Here is a 17,505-nt window from a genome sequence, read left to right as displayed (position 1 = left end):
TGCTCTTTTATTCACATCAATATATAATTTACACTCGTTTCACCTATCTAGAGAATGCCACTTACACTATTTCCTGACCTATTTGCACCAGACATGTCATTTACATCACTGTTTACATTGCCATTCAATTTGGCTCACATACAGTCATTGCAGTTGCAATCGCTTATTCCAGCTCCATTTGGTTGGATGTGATCCCAGAGGCCTCTGTGTCCCAAATACACCACCATGCTACTGGTGCGACCAAAACCCTGGTGTGGTGCAGCCTCTACCATCTTGGAATAGCCTTCACTTTACCATCTGTTTTGATTCCTTCTATGCAAATAATACCTGTCCTTCCTTGCCAAGCCCTCTGACATTTCTTGTACTTCCCAGAAATATTTAGTGTTTCACTCTGTAATACACTTTGAGGTGCAGTTTGCAGCTGTCCCAAATAGAGCTACATCACCCTATATCTATAAGAACACAAGAACGGCCATACTGGGTCAGACCAAGATCCATCTAGCCCAGTATCCTGTCTTCTGACAGTGGCCAATGCCAGGTGCCCCACAGGGAATGAACAGAAGAGGTAATCATCAAGTGATCCATCCCCTGTCGCCCATTCCCAGCTTCTGGCAAACAGCTCATTTACAACTGGAGAGGGAGGCATTATTAAGGTGCTTCATTCAAGATACTGGCTGGCATATTCCCCCTCCCCAGACACCCATGCATAACTCCCATAAACACTGAAGAAATATCAAGATGAAGTTGAAGCTGAAGCATTTATGGGAACTCATCATCATGCTGCAGCCCAAAGCAGGAGATTATTGCTCTTACAGCAAAGCCTTATCATGGTAAAAGCCCCATTGACTTTGCTAGGATTCGGATTTGGCTTAATGGCTCTCTCTCTGTAACACAAACTGAATTATTTACAGTATTATTTTGGCCAGCAGGTGGTGGTGATTGGGGACTTAAGTCCTCCTGAAACATGCTTGACCCCATCTCGTGTTTGCAATGTGTTGCTAGTCCAGTATTTTCCCCTACCAGCAGGACCAGACACACAGCAGGCTCCTTGCAGAACCCCATCCCTTTTTGTTTGGCGCACCATTCTGCATTCTCCACCACAGCATCATTTAGGAGCAGAGAATAAGGAAAGCCATTGGTGTGGGACCTGAATGCTCCTGCCCTCAGGGGAAGGTGGGAATGAGATGATCCCTAGGGGTGAAGAGGAGAGTGGGAAGGGAGGACAGATCAAGAGAAGCAGCAGGGGCATTTGTGAGTAAGAGGAAATTAGGTAGGCTATAGAGAAAAGATTGGGGTAGCAGTTCAAAGGAAGAGGTAGGGGAACAGAGCAAAGGGAAAAGGGGACCGAGAGTGAGGGGAAAGAGTTATGAGCCGGGAAAGGACTGGCAGGAATGCGAAGGGAAGATAGACAACAGTGAGATTTCAGACCAAGTTGAAGTTCAGGTCCTTTCCCCAAAGTCAGCTCTGTCATAGTCTTGAAAGCAGACTTGTTGACTGCATCACCAAACCACCTAAGGGTGAACAGCTGCCAAGTAAAACTCCTCCACACACATTTTTCAGACTGGTTAGTTCCTGTATCTTTATCACTACAAACATGGCCATCAAGCCTAGAAATGGCAAGGAATATGGGAACTCCCTTGCCAGAAAGACCAATGACCCATGCAGTGACCTCCTCTATACTGAAGAGCTCAGATGAAGGTATAAAATGGCCATAATTCTACCAGGAAAACTGAGCAATAAGATGGAGGGGAACATTTATTTTTGCTCCCAGATTTTGATCAGCGTGTGCACTGAGGCCTAATCGCCTGTATCTTAGCTAGTATAAATGCAGATATTGTTTATATTCACCTAAGCCTCTCTCTAAATCTTTGCTGAATCTCACTTGTATACTTCCCTGAACAATACCCAACAGTAGTCAACTCCACAGGTAAAGCATAAAATAGTATCTCCATGCATTCATTCTGGACAGAACTGAAAACCCTCTTCTCAAGACAAAGGAGAGTGTTTTAAACTTTTGAAGAAAGTATTATAGCCAGTGGGAGTTCAGATTTGTTATCACCATCCGACAACCCTAAATGGGACATTTCAAGGGTACTGGCTGACTCAGCTGTCAGAATTGTCCTCTAATATCTAGGCTTGTAGGAGCATATGCATGTAATTCATGTAATTCAAATCAACCATCCAGCCCTTAGTAATTAAAGACATTTCTTTTCTGTAGGAACTTACCAATGCTTTGTCTTGCCTGATGAACAGGAAGCATTGGGTAAGTCAGACTCATAGCCCTCACCTTCTCCTCAGATGACAGAGTGGGATGGATTTGTTTTATCTTCTTTCCACTAAATTTCCGACTAGTCGAAGTCAGAAAAGTAAAAAAGGGTTATTACGGCCTAGTGGTTAGAGCAGGACAGCTGGTTTCTATTCCCAGTTCTGCCACACAACTGCTGTGCCAAGAGCTCACTGGGCCTCAGTTTTTCCATTTGTGAAACAGAGATATTTGAGGTGGCCCAGACTGTGGAGAGGTAGAACAGTGCTCATTACTGAAATTGAATCTCTCTGGATCATGAAGAACTTTTCTTCTAATTCCCACCATTCTGTGAATGGTGAAGAACCACAGAATCCACTGAGATATCTCTGAAAGAGGAGATCTAATGGCCATGTTATGACAAGCTCACAGGCTGAGATATCTATCCAAGACATTTCCAATGTACCTTTCACCAGGACCGGCTCTAGGCACCAGCAAAGCAAGCACGTGCTTGGGGTGGCACAATTCCAGGAGCGGCATTCCGGCCACTCTTTTTTGCTTGGGCAGTTGCGCTCTCAGAGCTTGGGGCGGCAAAAAACCTAGAGCCGGCCCTGCCTTTCACTATAGCATCTAGGCAACAGTGAAATCTCACAAGGTGAGCAGAGTCAAGTCTACTCAGTTCTTAGACCTGTAGGGATAAAAAAGGAAAGTGCAGAAAGTGGTGATGATCATTCATTTAAGGCTTTCTTACCTCCAAGTCAGTAATGAACCAATGCTCTGAGCATGGAGCTAAGGGTCTCTGTGCTTCTGTACGGGCAAGACATACAGCTAAGCCTCTGACCATTTGTGCTCATTACAATTCAATGGCACTTTCCCCCCAACCTAAATCATCCCTTCATAGTTTCAGCTAGATATTTGTCTTTATTCTTGCCTTACACTAGCAAGTAGTGTTGCTGCATGCTCTTGAATGCTCCAGTTGTGATTGCATTTCCGTGATAGGTGATGTTATCATTACACATAAATGGGACTAACTTCTACTCCAACCATTCAGTTGAGTTCAGCAGGATGGCAGGAGGTCTTAAAGCAGAATTGAGCAGCCCATAGTCTGCAAAGCACTTTGGGATACTTCCGGAGGAACAGTGCCGTGTAGGTGTGTGACACAAATTAAACACGACTAGCCAGCAGCTGCTACTCAGGAGAAGACAAATAATTCCTCTAACTACTGTTCACAGACCATTCTCTAACTAGGAGACACTCTCAGTAACTGTGTCACAAAAACACCACCAGAAGGGAAAATGCAGGAAAGGAGGCCAAACCTGTTGGCATGTGAGCTGCAAAGCTGTCACAGACTGAAGCTCCAGGACACAGCTGGCCCAGAGCTGCTACTTTCTCCAGCACATAGGTAGGGGCTGCCCAGTCCCATGCAGGATTTACTACCACATTTCCCTTTGGTATTTTGCATTGGGCCTATCTTCTGCCGTCATCCCTGTGATGTGTCATTCCATACCCTTTATGAAAATATGCTTATGATATGAATATGACATAACTGAGATATACTTTACGTAAGATGGCTCATGTGAGATATAATTGGAAAGATTATGATTTACTGAATGCGATTATCCAATTTGTAGGCACATATTTCTGTATCTGAATTTAGGAATATTGACTATCTGTATTTCAGCTATGCTCCTTTGGGTGACTCCCACTGCCAGCCCTTCAGGTACAACAATGGAAAATCCAGACAGGCGGATGGCCGATCAACAAGGACAATGGACTGTAAAAGAGCTTTGTCTTCCTGTGAACTGTGTGGGTCAGCCTGTGAAGAATGGCTACAAGGGCCCTACAGAGTCAGGTGGTCTTGTCACCTGATACTAAAACATTACCTGGGACTCTTGTAACTTTCCACTGTAAGGGAAGGGGGGGTCAAACTAGGAAACAAAGGACTCCCGCCTTATGCAAATCCTATTTAAGGGTGAGGAGTGAGGTCATCCGGGTCATCAGTTTTCCCCTGCTACCCCACCAAAGATGACTGCTGGTAACAACTAAGACTGAACTGGGAGAAAGAACTGGGCCCAGGCTGGAAGGGTGTCTGGCCTGTGAAGAAGATTATTAGAAGCACATTTAGGGTTTCTTTAGTGTATTAAGCTTCATTTGCATGCTCTGTTTTATTTTCTTAGTAATCTGCCTTGTTCTGTCTGCTACCACCTTAACTACTTAAAATATACCTGTTATAATTAATACATTTATTTCTGATTTATAATATAACCCAGTTTATGTATTTCTAACCAGGGGGTGAGAAATTGTGCATACCCTCTTCCACATTGAAGGAAGAGATGAATATATCTTTGGGTCTGCACTCCAAGGGAGGTGGACATCTGAGTGCTGGAGCAAGTCCCTTAAACGAAGTCTTCCCAGAGCTGATCTGCAGCTGGGTGTGGCCCTGCCTGTGTGTGTGTTAGAGGAGGTTTTAAGAGCCTGGCTCAGCCAGACAGGTTAAATGCAGCCCATGCTGGTACAACAAGTCGACTCGGTGGTATCTCAGCCCATCAGATGACTTCCCAAGGGGTCCAACCCATCACAATCCCTATTAATTTCGAGCTACAGGGAGCAGACTGTGCCACTGGCTGCAGAACAGTCCCCATATGGGGAAGCTTCTATTGTGAGCAAGACCCAATGCTGTGAGAAGGAGCTGTCCCGTTTGGCTCACTAGGGCACACTTTGATACCTAGATACTACAGCGATAGACACACATGTCAGATGTGTCGCAGATAAGACACAAGGGTTGCTGTGACCAAATCCAAAAACGCTCATAAACTGTCTCACTGTCTGATCACAAGGGCTTGGGGGGCCTTGGAGAAATGGGCCTGGTGACCACCGGTCTCTGGGGAGAACTTAAATAATGCCCTTTCGTCTGGCCTTGCAAACTCATCTCAGGTTAGTCAAGTCTCCCCCCGTTGGACAATGACAGCTGCAATTGGACTGGCCCACAGGATGGTTCCCTACAGTCCAAAAAGAGTTTCACATTGGTGCAATTATAATTCACTATACTTGCCTGAGTACAGAGGGCACATGGGCCAGAAATCTCAGGCCAGGGTCCTATCTCAGCATAACAGACCTGCCCCTTATCCTGAGCTACCAATAAGCCATTATTTCCAAAGGAAATAATGGACCAATCGAGTGGCCTGGGCATAACAAAATGCATTAATGGTGCAGCCTTTTCTCATGACAAGGGTGCTCCTAATGCATGTAACCACTGCATGTGAGCTGTACAGCTATTTGTCGATGGAAAAAATCTCAGTTAAATGAATAGCTCTCAATTTTCTAGAACTTCTGAAAGCATCCCATTATGTCAGATTGCATCGGGTTAGGTCATACAATCCATCGTAACTTGATTTAATGAGGCAATTAAAAACAAATGCATTTCATGGGCAAATTGCTGGGCAAATATCCTTTTCTTGGTTCCACTTGGCTTCACATTCTTTTAGGGGTGAAGAGTTTAAAAGACTAAAAGGAGCTGTTTATTTAATTTCCCTTGGAATAAAAAATCCAAAAGGGCATATATTAAAGGGCCATTCTCCTGCAAACAACAGGTAAGTATCTACACACTTCAGCAATAAAGCTCTTAGTCCGATGGAAGAGCTTCTACAGAGCAGAAGAAAAACACCGATAGCAAAACAAGAAGCTATTTGACCCAAGGGATCTTTTTCTTTTTGATATGTAAAATTAAATGCATGACAACAACAAAATGCTGCAGGAAGACAGAAAAACAACTTCAGTGCCTGGCATAGCAAGAGAGATATGTGGCTCCTTTTCAAATTAAAAAGATTCCCCACAGCTCAAACCCACACAGCTTCTGAAAAAACGGGGGTTTATTTCTTCAGCAAGTGCACCACCAGGGGCTTGTTTTCCACTTGCTCTTGAGGGATCCCATTACACTTCTTATAATACCGGGAAGCAAATGGCATGCTTCAGGCCAGAAGCTGATTGCTTGCCAGAGTCATGAGGAATTGCCTCCACATACAAAGGGCTATGTGCATTATGGAAGCATTCCACTTTTCTTTAAAGCACCAGTTATTGGCCACTGCTGGAGACCAGATAACAGCCTAGATGGGCCAATGGTCTGATGCAGTATGACAAACTGTATGTTCCTATGTTTTACACACACTGGATCTAGGCAGGTTGGCCATTCATGTGTTGGCAAGTGGCTACAATCACCAGGCAGGGCAGCCTCCCTCAGCAGCATTTGTTCCATTAGGGGCTTGCCTGCCTTCTTCTATCCCTTGGCTGTTTAGCGAAGCACAAGTTCAATTGTTCAGCTGGCAGTTTTCAGCACAAGAAATTATATACGGGAAGATTTAATTTGTCATTGAGGAAAGTGAAGGCTTCCAGGTTTATTCATCACTTTCACTGGAGTACTGAACCAGAAGTAGCATCCAGAAGCAAACACACACCTCTTGCAGCTTCATTAGCAATTTCTGAATCACTGGATAATCAGCCAGGCTAACTCTTGGGCTCTCTGGCCTTTTCCTTCTTCTAGGTTCCTTCAGTGATATCAGAAGGGGCACCAATGCGCTGCTCCTGCTGGTGAAATTCAAGATCAAGATTTGCCCAAGATATTCCCAGTTCCCTCCTTGCTCCCCTGTTAATGGTGCAGCTGCCTACATCATGGGTATCTCAAAAGACACAAACCTATATTTCCTGTTACCCAGGGACAGCTGCTGCAGCAACACCTGCAACTGAATAGATGTACTGGACAGAAGCAGACTGCAAAGTGAGCATGACAGTTCGTTCTCTCTCTCTCTCGCGCACACACACACACACGCAAGGCTGGCCAGTGCTAGAAAAAGTACCCATTGCTTACTATGGGTATTAGCAGTAGGTGCAGCTGAGCCAGATAATTACCTGCAGGTGTTGATCCAGGGCAAGCTATGCTCTGCATCCATTCAGCTGCAGCTACTCCTGACACTTGTATCAGCAATGAGTCATTTATCCTTGTGTTGCCTAGGCCATGTGTTGAATACCGGTTAGTCACCTATGTTCTCTGCAGATGGATACAATAGTAAGAAATCACCTGGTAATAGAAAACAGTGCTTTTCGCTGGGTCTTGAGATAGATGGCTCAGAATGGTGAAAGGGGATTCTGAAAGGCAGTGGATCTACGGACACGATGTTCTCTTGGTATGTCAATTATGGGGCCTCAGTGGGGAGGGAGTATGCAAAAGTTTGGTCATGTTTAGTAAAATATAAATATTTTTGCAAAATAAAAAAATCTGAATTAATTTGTTCATAATGGTCAAGGAGCTGGGTAGCAGAAGCCTTACTACATCCCTCATGGCCTATCAGTGACTTCTATCTCCGGATCATGGGGATCGTGACCTCTTGTCAGTTTAGCTGTCTCCTAAAGAGGACACCGAGAACGGCAATTCTGATGGCAGCCTCACGTGTGTGAATTAGGCTGGGGGGCATGAGTGCTGACTTCCAGCTAGTCAGTGCTATGGGACATATTTATTTCTCTGTGTCTCCACAACAGGGACAAATCAGTGTATTATCCATTAAGCTACTCAGTTCATTTTTCTCAAGATGAATGGAAGACAGGGCTTCGAATGAGCATGGAATCCCTTAATCCTCCAATCAAATATCTCCTCAGCTACTAAATTGGATGACCCAAAGATATTACTTTTTCAAGAGAGAAATTATTGTTTTCTAAATAAGAGAACCTCCAAATGAATATTTAATGTTTTCTCTACATCTCTCTGTTCCTGGCTTGCAATATTTGAGCAAGAAGTCTTATCAGGGAGTGTACTAGCAATGAGATAAATACATCTCTGAGGTATTTGGATGCACAAGGAGCAGACAAGTGTCTGTAATATCTCAAGCGTATGATTATGTCATGATTATAACATCCTGTGGAATTAGGTTATTGCCACTAAGAAGGCTGCCTACACCAGGCCTACTTCACTGTTTTCTTGACTTGAAAAATAATCTAACATCATCCTCTTTCATTGGCAAAGTAACAATGACAGCTACAGCATTGTACTAGCGGTGCAATTGTTATTACTGACATGGCACTTTCATTAGAGGGCCTTTTTGCAGATAACGTTCAAAAAACAAACAAAAAACCCCCCAAAATCAATATCCTTTGGGATGGGAATTTCTCATGTTTATTTCTAACTCCAGAGGAAGTTTTTGGGAAGTTTGGAAAAGTTCCATTCAGCCTTTTCTGCTGTATCTGATTAAAAAAAAAAAAAAAAAAGTGTTCTACTCACAGAGGCCTCACGTCCCTTAAAGCACTAAAGCAGATGCTTAACTTAAGCAGGTTGTTAAGTCCTGGGTGTAACATTTTCCAGGGTTGTGAGGCACCACTCCCTGTCCTGAGCATGAAGCAGTCTTGTCTGTGCCAGCTGTAGCTCAGCTCCCTGAAACCTTGCACATGCACCGACTTCCAGCTCTCCGCAGACCTCTCTCTCTCTGTGCAGGCCAGTGATAGACACACAACAACCCCCTAGTCCTTGGAGCGCTCCCTGCAGCAGCCAGCCCATCACTGGACGCACACAGAAATGTCCAGGTAATTGTCTCCAAAGACACAGGGGACACATAGGTTGACAGGTTCAATGCAGGATCAGGCCCTTCAGAACATTTCAGCACTGAAACATATTTATAATGAAACAATGATAAGTTTATTATCAAAGGTTAAGTTTTACAAGATAGTGAGTTAGGATAATGAGTAGAAACCGCAATTTTTACACATTCAAAACAAAACATAAAACACAGGCTTAGGAATACACTTATCAATGGTACCTTTTCTATTTAATAAAGTAGATTTTCTCCGAAGGATTTAGTGTTTGAGAGAGCTGCTGGTGGTTCAGTCAAAACCAGGATCCAAGTTTTTATGAATACCCCATATCCTTCAAGGGGTTTCCTCCGTGAATGGATCCCAAAATGGCTTTTTGCTGCTCCTTATATTTTCCAAAACTTATTGTTTTGTGCCCATTCGGGATGACCCCCCTGGTTCCCTTCCTGATGTGCTGGCTCCAGGATGCCTTCACATCTTCATGTTGACTCCATGTGCAAAATGGGGCTTGCATTGAGGTGACTTACAATGCTTAATCTACATATAAGCAAGGGCAAACAGTTGAATCTACATCCTTTTGTCTGACAAAACCTGTTTGCATCTTGCAAAAAACATTTTGCAATGATTTCCAGGATGAGTAGGACATAAGATAACTTACAAAACACTATTTATGGATAAATACCATGAAAGCAGTGCGTTAGGCATAGTGAGTTTGTTACACTCGTTAGCAGTTGTGGTTACAAAACATGCATACAAAAAATGCATCCGATGAAGTGAGCTGTAGCTCATGAAAGCTTATGCTCAAATAAATTGGTTAGTCTCTAAGGTGCCACTAGTACTCCTTTTCTTTTTGCGAATACAGACTAACACGGCTGCTACTCTGAAACCGGTTACAAAACAGTGAACCCTTTGTCAGTTGGCATTGAGGGGTTCTTAGGGACACACTGGAAAGACATTTTTCAGACACTTTGGCCAAATCCTGCTCGCTGTTATACCAGCGTCAACCCAGAGTAACTCAACTGCCTTCAACAGAGCTACCTCTAGATTGATATTGACATAGTCAAGAGCAGAATTTAGCCCTTTCTGAGACAGCTCCATCTCACTATATTTTTAAAACATCTGACTTGTCACCTAAATATGGATGTTTGAAGAAATTTGCTTTAGAAACAATGAAACTGTAGGTGTCAGAAAATCACACACTGCAGGTGTGGAGTACAACATCTCCGTAGAACCACCTGCTTAGAGCAACACAACATAGAATGCAAAGAAAGTCATTTAAATTGGACCCCAACTGATGTTACCTTCAGGACTTCCTACTATAGATTGTTCAGCACTGTATCCAGCCCAGTTCTCAAGGAGGCAGGCAATAGGGAGGGCTTCCTTTGGGAGATTCTTCCATAGCTTAAGAGAATTTCATATTGGGAAGTGTTTCTTGGAATCCAGACTAAATATTCCTTTGCTCCATCTCACCAACAGTCCCTTGCATCATGGAACAACTCTTCTTCCTTGATGATAACACTGTTCTGCTACGTGTTGACTAATTTCCACCTTCACCTGCCTCCTCAAAATCATCATCTGACCAAACCAGGGAAAAAATAAAAGAAAGAGAGAAGGCTTATTTTAAGCAAGGAGAAAACACTGACAAGTGTTCAGATCCAGTTTTTTTGTCAAGCTTTTTTGGTCAAGATTTATCTATATGGAACCTAGAAGGGACGGAAGAGCTGGCAGGGTGGAGGACGAAGAGCTGGCAGGATGAAGATCTGTCAAGGTGAATGTTCAGGCCCATAGGGAAAAGGAACGAATGCTGCAGTGACCCCCTGCCCCTATGTCATTGGCTAGCCCCAGAAGGAGATGATATCCAGTCCTTCTCAGGTCACAAGATCAGCCGACACAATGCAAGGTCAGAGGAGTATAATGAAAGAAATGGGAGGGGGTCATCAGAGCTCTGACAGGAGCTTGGAAGAGTCCCCAAGAGGAGCTGGGCCATGATTTCAAGTTGCGCTCTTGCTTGCTCCATGAATGAGTGACTTACTGGCTGTTTGGCACTCCCCACTGCCATCCCCATCTGGGCAATTTTCACAAATCCTTAGAACAGTCGTAGTTGGAATCTGAGCAAGAGAGGAAAGATTTACTGAGCTGCGTAGAACAAACACAGAAACAATTTACCACTTTCCAGAGCAGCAAAACTGTTTGCAAACAGTCAAAAGGAAACAGGCTGTCTCACCCTTGAGACAGTTTCAGGACTGGAGTATTGTTATTCAGAGCTGCTAGATATGGACAAGTGTCCCCGGAAGAAAAGATTATAATCTCGATAGGTTTCTACCTGAATAAATAAAGATAATGAAGGGGACCGGCTAGAAGTCAGGAAATCCCACACAGGGACAATATCAGTGTACTTCTCCTCTCATTTCAAGCCTGTTCTGTTACTAGATTACCACTGCCTCAGAATCAATTCCCAAGAGCATTTTGTGTGAGGGGGGAAAAAAAACCAAGCCAAAACCACTTATATTCTTCTAGCAATGAGGCTCTCAAACAGTGTCAAGGAAAATAATCAATGTAATCAGACAAAAATGTTACAACTCTTACAGCAATTTTGTATGGTAGGAGAATAAAAGAACCAGTCTTTCAAAAGAAGAAAAAGTGAAGCCCCCCCCCATTCTTTTCCTGCAATTTCTAGTTGCTGCAGTTATGCCAATAATTTAAGGCCTGATCCTGTGAGGTGTTGAGCAGCTCCTTCAAAATGCCGAATAACTCCCTGCCAATGACTGCATTAGGACAACAGGGTGTTCAGCACCCTGCAGAATGTGGTCCACAGTTTATAAAAAGGAAGAACACTGTGTGAATCCGAACGGAACAACCAGGGAATTCATTTGCCTAGCTTAGTGGGAAAAAAATATAGTGTGTGTGAGGGTACATCTACACAGCAACTTCCCTTCCCCTGCAGCAGCAAGTCTCAGAGCCTGGGTCTACAGACTCGGGCACATGCTGTTGCACTAAAAATAGCTGTGTAGACATTTGGGCTTGGGCTGTAAGGTGGCTCTTGGGCTCTGAAGCCTGGGGAGATGGGTGAGTTTCAAGCTCCAGCTGAACCCAAACAGCTACATGGCTATTTTTAGTGCCATAGAGTGAGCCCCAGGAGCCTGAATCTGTAGACCCAGGCTCTGAGGCTTGCTGCTATGGTTTGTTCTTGTCGTTGTTGTTGTCATGTAGACGTACCCTGGGAGAGCCATTTTACAACATTGGTAGAGGATTGTGGCATGACATGCTCCTCCCACATGGGGAAATTTGACATGTAAATCAGCCCACTGACTCAAGGAACAAGGAGGAATTACAGGTCTATGCCCTGGCCAGCTATGGTTGACACTGTATTAGAAATAACATTATTTAAACACTGTTGTTACTAGTCCTGTTCCATAGCAGTGGACAGAAATGTAAGTATATTACATACAAAAAACACATTAAAAGAACATTAAGGGTGAAATTCTAAGCAATCAAATGTTAGCAAATGCAGAGTTAAGGTTCTCTGTGCAATGCATATGGATTTGTGTGTATGTATTGTGATACAGTCTTTCATTACATGACCACATGTAAATTTTTCCATAGAACTGCTACGTCATTCAACGCACATGTTAGATGGTGAGCAGCTTTTCAATGTGTTGTTTTAACTATACTCTTCACCAGTGACTCTGTGCCCTATTTACTGCATGCCAGTCAAAGTCTGTTCGGAACACAGAATTATTGATTTCCTCGTGGGCTTTTCTATGGTGCTCATCTCTGTAGCGTCTGAGTGCTTCAGGAACATTAATGAATGTATCTTCAAAACATTTTACCGATGGGGAGCAGAGGCACAGAGACATTAATGTCAAAAGTGTACGCTAATATTGGGTGTCCAATTTGAAGTGCTTATGGCCTGATTTTTCAGATAATTGAGCATTTTATAGCTCTTTATATGTTCGAAGCACAGCTCCCACTGACTTCAGTTGCTGTTGTGAGCGCTCAGCATTACTGTAAATCAGAGCCCAGATCTCCCACTGGGAATCCAGAATATGAGGAACATGCAATTAATGGCCTCCCACCTATGAAAAGTTAGGTTCAAGTGACTTGACTAGCATTACCTAGGAACTCTGTCACACAGGCAGGGACAGAATCAATTTTCTAGGGCAGCATTCAACTGCCTGAACTATGAGACCATCTTTTCTCTTCCTGCAATACCCCACCCCATTCACTACACTCCTTCCAACTTTTGGAACAACTGACACAGGGCTCCTACAGATAACAGCCTCATTCACAATACAGCTTTGATTTATGCATTAAATAAAACAGATGTCCCGTGGAAAAATGGTATGTGATCATGTAATTAAAGACTCTACCATAATGCATACAAACAAAGGGGACAAATTAAGGTTACACAGGCAACCTTAACTCTGTATTTCTGTACTTCTGAATACTTGACTTTGCAACCTTAACATTCATTTAATGCCATTTTCGTGTGTGTTCCCTCCCCGCCCCTCACTGCCCCCCGGGACCTCACCCCATCCCCATCCAACCCCTCTGCTTCCTGTCCCCTGACTGCCCCAACCCCTATCCACACCCCGCCTCCTGACAGGCCTCTGGGGACTCCCACGCCTATCGAACTGCCCCCTGCTCCCTGTCCCCCGACTGCCCCCTGGGTCTCCCAGCCCCTTATCAACTCCCCCGCCCCTGCTCCCTTACCATGCCGCTCAGAGCACCAGGACTGTCAGCCGTGCCACCCAGCCAGAGCCACACCACCGTGCTGCCTGGCAGGAGCTCACAGCCCCACTGCCCAGAGCGCTGGCGGCACGGCGAGCTGAGGCTGCGGGGGAGGGAGGACAGCGAGGGAGGGGCTGGGGACTAGCCTCCCGGGCTGGGACCTCAAGGGCTGGGCAGGACAGTCCCGCGGGCTGGATGTGGCTCGCGGGCCGTAGTTTGCCCACCTCTGCACTAGAAGGAGATGAGGCACACATTTTGCCAGTGGGTTTCACAGCTATTTGCTGATAGCAGAGGAATGTTGAGACTCATGAATCCTGGGTTCTATTCCAGGTTCTGAAGAAGTAAACTCCAGTAGTTACAGTCTCTTGTGCTCCTGTCACTCCCAAGCCTGACCCCTTCAACCTCATCCCCTCCAACCTGTCTGTCCCAGCTGCAGTCTCCTCTGCCACCACCACTCAGCTCTTCCTCCCAATCTTCTTCCTCACCACTCCCTCCAGTCCTGACTCCTCACCCCACTGCAGCTTTCCCCTTTTCCTCTTCTCTACCCGGGCATCAGCAATGAAAGCACTGACCGCACGTGAGAGACAGTTTTTCTGCTCTCAATTCCTGTGCCTGGTGTGCCCAGCAACCCCTGGCTTCCAGAAGGAGCAACAGAAGGCCAAGTCCTGCTCTTCCCCTGCCGTCCGAGGAGAAGCGTGCTCAGTCACTCTGTGGGGATGGCACATGTGTAGCCTGTTTAGCTCATAGAAACTGTGTGGGAATGGAGCAGGCACAACCGAGACTGACTATTCAGAGAATTTAGAGGCCAAATTCTATCATATCGCTGCTGAGCATGTGCAAACTGAGAGGGTTTATTAATATGATTAAATATAGGCCAACAGGTTCCCCTTGCTCTCCTCCCCAAGTGGCTCCAAATGTTAATTCAGTCATTTCATTAATGCAGACTTTACACATCAAAGTGAACACTCTAGGTTTATTTCTAGATGAGATGGAAGATGCTCTAAATATTAAGGTCCAATGGGAGAGAACATCTGAGCCACAGTGTAATTCTGAGCATCCAAATGTGGGTAACAATATCTGATGCCCATGTAAGATGGTCAGCAAGTTAGTGTTCTTAGGAGAGAGGAAACAGTTAGAAAACAGCCCATTTCCAGGAGGGCAAATTCAGGTTCATTTTATCCTGTACCACATTATATAGTTCAATGTATTCTTTCTATGCTGATGTCATTCCAGAGAATGCAATGCTACAGGCTGCTGTAATCCTGCCATATATACACAGTGAAGGGGAAGTGAACTGTCAAGCTTTGTAAATGTCTGGCGTACTGCATAGCTTTGCATGCCTTTGAAATCCCACATGAATGAATGAACCTACCTATATCCCTTCCTCTCCTCCAGAGTGGTGTCACCTTTCATGTTTAAGGAATTAATGCACCAACAGCCCTTTGAAGTCTGAGGCGTGACACCTTGCAAGTGAAGAATCAGGAAAACATCTGGGGAAATCTGGAAAAACAATGACTCTGGAGCCCAGGAGAATCATTTGTCAAAATAAAGAGCGAGACAATGAAAGCAAAGAATTCATTTATTACCCATGTATATTCAACATGCAGTTTGCAACTAGCAATAATTGGATGGGACGAGAAATATTGTGAAGAGAGAGACAACAGAGAGGCAGCTTAGAAGAAGAGAATGAATCATCTACCCCATGCTATTCCTCAATAAATTGCTCTTGTTTCAAAGCTCCCACCCTTTACACACTCGTTAGCTTCATAGAACTTTTTAAATAGCTGCCATATGTTATTTGCTAAGGAAGGTGTTGAGGGTTAAGTCTCCTGAGTAACCTCAGGGGGTGAGGACAGTGGTCCTGTGGACTGGTTTCTAGGTCTGAGGTACAGCTTTCCAGATTAGAATTGCCCCCCGCCCCCATTTTTGGGAGGACAAAGCAGTCGACATGGAAGGGAGGCCAAGCTCCCTGCAGTTTCACGTCAGAAAGAGGAAGCAGTCTTTCAGGCCCCCGAAGGAAGTCTTAACTCCCACACTTCTGCATGACTAAAGCCAAAGCTTAGTCCCAGGGGTTCCAAGGAAAGAAAACCACCAGCCCATCTTTGTCAGAGGGCTCAGACTGGCAAGGCTTCTATTTCTCAGTCAGTAATCCAGAGTCCCAGGCTGGGGGCCCTGCGCCCCAGTTTAGTTTGTTACAAAGTACTGCCCCGAACCTGGCCGGATTCCTCCCTTTAGTCTCTTCTTGGCTGGATGGGGGCGTTATCTGCCCCACCACAGAACAGTGCAGGTTTTGTTGTTGTTTCTTGTGAAGTTAGAGACTGAAACTACTTGGACAACGCTGGGCAAGCCTTATGGGAGACGTCCCAAAACGACAACTCAATATTGACTTAGATCTCCCCCTCTTTATCAGTCTTGTACCACACAGCTCTGTTATTCACCTCCACTTGGACCTGCAACATCTCTTATAATTCAACCTGGAGTCCCCCTTACTGCTCTGCTAATGTACTATCATCTGCAGCGTGCCACTTTTTCAGTCCTCCTAACACAAGAGCTTTACTTGTGCCTCTCAGTACTTACCTGCATTTTGACAAAAAGTGGGGGGGAAAGTCAGTTTTCTGCTGAAAAGTTCGACCTTATGGCAAAAAAAAAATAAAAAACTGAAACATTTTGGCTGAAACTGAAATAATTCAATTTGGAAATGCTGTTGTGGGGTCACATGAGCATTGCAGAGCACGCACCTTGTGCTCCCATGCTTTTCTATAGGGTGGGTGACCTGGTCAGACTACATCTCCTATGGAGCATCATGTTCGCCCCTCATCATGAGGGCAGGCAGCTGCACCAAGGGAGTCGCTGGCTGACGTACATCATGGGAGATGTAGCCCAACAGGGAAGCCTGGCTCATAGAGAAGGGGGACATGAGGAAACTGAACTACAACTCCCATGAGGCATCGCAGCAGAATAGCCAATTGAAAGATTTCATTTTTTCAAGCATTTTTCTGTTTTCCACTGAAAATGTCTACAGAAAGCAGACAGTTTTTGTGAAAAATTTCCACCAAAAATCGAATTTTCTGTCAAAAAACAGTTTAGATTAAAACATTTTTCAGGCAACTCCACTGTTGACACTAGTTATACCTTCCCTACACAATCTGTACAGCCATGGCCAGCTTGTATTTTATTGCCACAGACGCGCCCACAAAAATAATTGCCATTGCCAGAGTGATATTCTGATTTGCATTTTGGGCCATGCCTCCTCAAAAAAACCCTGAAGTCCCATGGGAGACCTCTTGCTTCCTATGTGCCATTCAACTGTCAAGTTCCAACATCCTGTTTATTTCCATTCCATAGTGTAAACACCAAAAGACTGAACCATATCAATGTTTCCCTGATGTGGCTGATTTGGCAGTGTAGATGGGATCTCTGGAATACAGCCAGGCAATAGCTCTAGGATTTTCAGTTTTCATGGGAAAACATGAAAAACTGATTCAAGGAAGGAGACAGCAGGGCCCTGGCTCTGCGATTTCTTGCCAAGAGCTGAGGAAGACAATACAGGGGTGACAATCTCGACTGCAGCCTCAGGGCATTGTTAGACTGATGAAAGGAGGTGTCATTTGTTTTCCCTCTCCAGCACTTTAATTCCAGTTTCTGGAGTGATTCAGAGCCCCCTGCATCTCAAGATTTCAGACCTCAAGCAATGCAGGGTTTAAGCAAGGAATTGGGGGCGGGGGGAGAAAGGCTTGTGTGAGTATGATTTGAACATTAACTTCGAGGTGGCAATAGAAAAGCAGAGCATAAATACTGATTGGGCTGATGAGCGACAGACAAACAATGAAAAGTCGACTCAGGGAGCCTCCTTCAGTTTAATTAGCAATTCATTAAGGAAGATCTCACAGAATCACCTCTCATCAGAAGATACATCTCCAGAGCAGAAAAAGACCTGAGGCAGCGAGCCTCAGAGCCTGGGT

At 44.7% G+C, this 17,505-nt stretch overlaps 1 protein-coding gene and 1 long non-coding RNA gene across 3 annotated transcripts in view; both read right to left on the bottom strand.

Annotated features, from left to right (window-relative positions):
* Positions 1 to 17,505, bottom strand: part of GRIP2 (glutamate receptor interacting protein 2) — a 478,986-nt gene that overhangs the window by 250,811 nt on the left and 210,670 nt on the right. The gene's annotated exons all lie outside the window — the stretch shown is intronic.
* The window catches only part of LOC141990438 (uncharacterized), an 88,921-nt gene continuing 80,614 nt past the window's right edge, over positions 9,199 to 17,505 (bottom strand). The window contains exons 2-4 of the long non-coding RNA XR_012640176.1: positions 14,916 to 15,060; positions 10,845 to 10,920; positions 9,199 to 10,387 (exon numbers count right to left, since the gene is read on the bottom strand). This is a non-coding gene — a long non-coding RNA (uncharacterized LOC141990438). The remainder of the gene's footprint in view (positions 10,388 to 10,844; positions 10,921 to 14,915; positions 15,061 to 17,505) is intronic.

The sequence above is a fragment of the Natator depressus genome, chromosome 7 (assembly GCF_965152275.1).
Source record: "Natator depressus isolate rNatDep1 chromosome 7, rNatDep2.hap1, whole genome shotgun sequence".
NCBI classification, from domain to species: Eukaryota; Metazoa; Chordata; order Testudines; family Cheloniidae; genus Natator; species Natator depressus.
This window is presented reverse-complemented; position numbering and strand designations above follow the sequence as displayed.